The 731-nt window shown below is 49.8% G+C and overlaps 1 protein-coding gene across 1 annotated transcript in view; it reads left to right on the top strand.

Annotated features, from left to right (window-relative positions):
* The first annotated feature begins 224 nt into the window (after window positions 1-224).
* Window positions 225-731, top strand: part of LOC125041062 (peripheral plasma membrane protein CASK-like) — a 331498-nt gene continuing 330991 nt past the window's right edge. The window contains exon 1 of the mRNA XM_047635816.1: window positions 225-731. This exon is cut by the window's right edge and continues 73 nt beyond it. The gene's annotated coding sequence lies outside the window, so the exon portion shown is untranslated.

The raw sequence follows: 731 nt of genomic DNA on the forward strand, positions 1-731 counted from the left end.
CATTGTTATTGGGCAAAGTTTCTTACCTAAGTATTTGATCTGTTATCATCAACAACCGAAAATGATGTTTGCGAAATGCTCTTTTTTCACTGCTGTCCATAGAGCGACGGCGACAAAAAAACGGCTTGTGCGCGAAAAAGCCGGTTGGTGACATTCGGCATCGCCCTCCAGCACATGCGCTATAGCGGGGTTCGGAAGCAAATCAATGGGCAGTGTGCGTCTACTCTACGTGAGGCTAAGGCGGACGGCAGGGCCCTCTCTGTCGTCACCGGCCACTTAACTGGCTTGTTTAGGGTAGTTTAGAGGGTATATGAAGTGGTGATCGGGCAGCTGAGTTCGGAGGCCCGTGAGGTGTCGTTGTAGCGGGGGCGCAGGCGGGGAGTCGGGAGGAGCGACAGAATCAGTGTTGTTCCTGCTGGTGAAAAGTGTAGTGATCTGCCGCAGTGTGGTGTAGGTACAGTGAGTATAGTGAGGGGATCAACACAACAGGCATAGTCTACAGTCTGTCATAGTGGCATCTAATGTTTTCTTGACATTCAAAGTAGCACTTCCTACTTCCGTTTGATACCAAAGAAAAAGGGAAGATCAAACCTCTATGTAAATGGTAATGATTCGTCCTCTTTGAAAATCGAGTGTGTACGGAAAATAGTGTTGTCGACTGCTGGAGGGGCCGATTGCAGCATCAGGCTCACCGAGTGACCCTGTATTTTGGAGTCCAGGAGGAGTGCGCG

Source organism: Penaeus chinensis, chromosome 3 (genome assembly GCF_019202785.1).
Source record: "Penaeus chinensis breed Huanghai No. 1 chromosome 3, ASM1920278v2, whole genome shotgun sequence".
Taxonomy (NCBI): domain Eukaryota; kingdom Metazoa; phylum Arthropoda; class Malacostraca; order Decapoda; family Penaeidae; genus Penaeus; species Penaeus chinensis.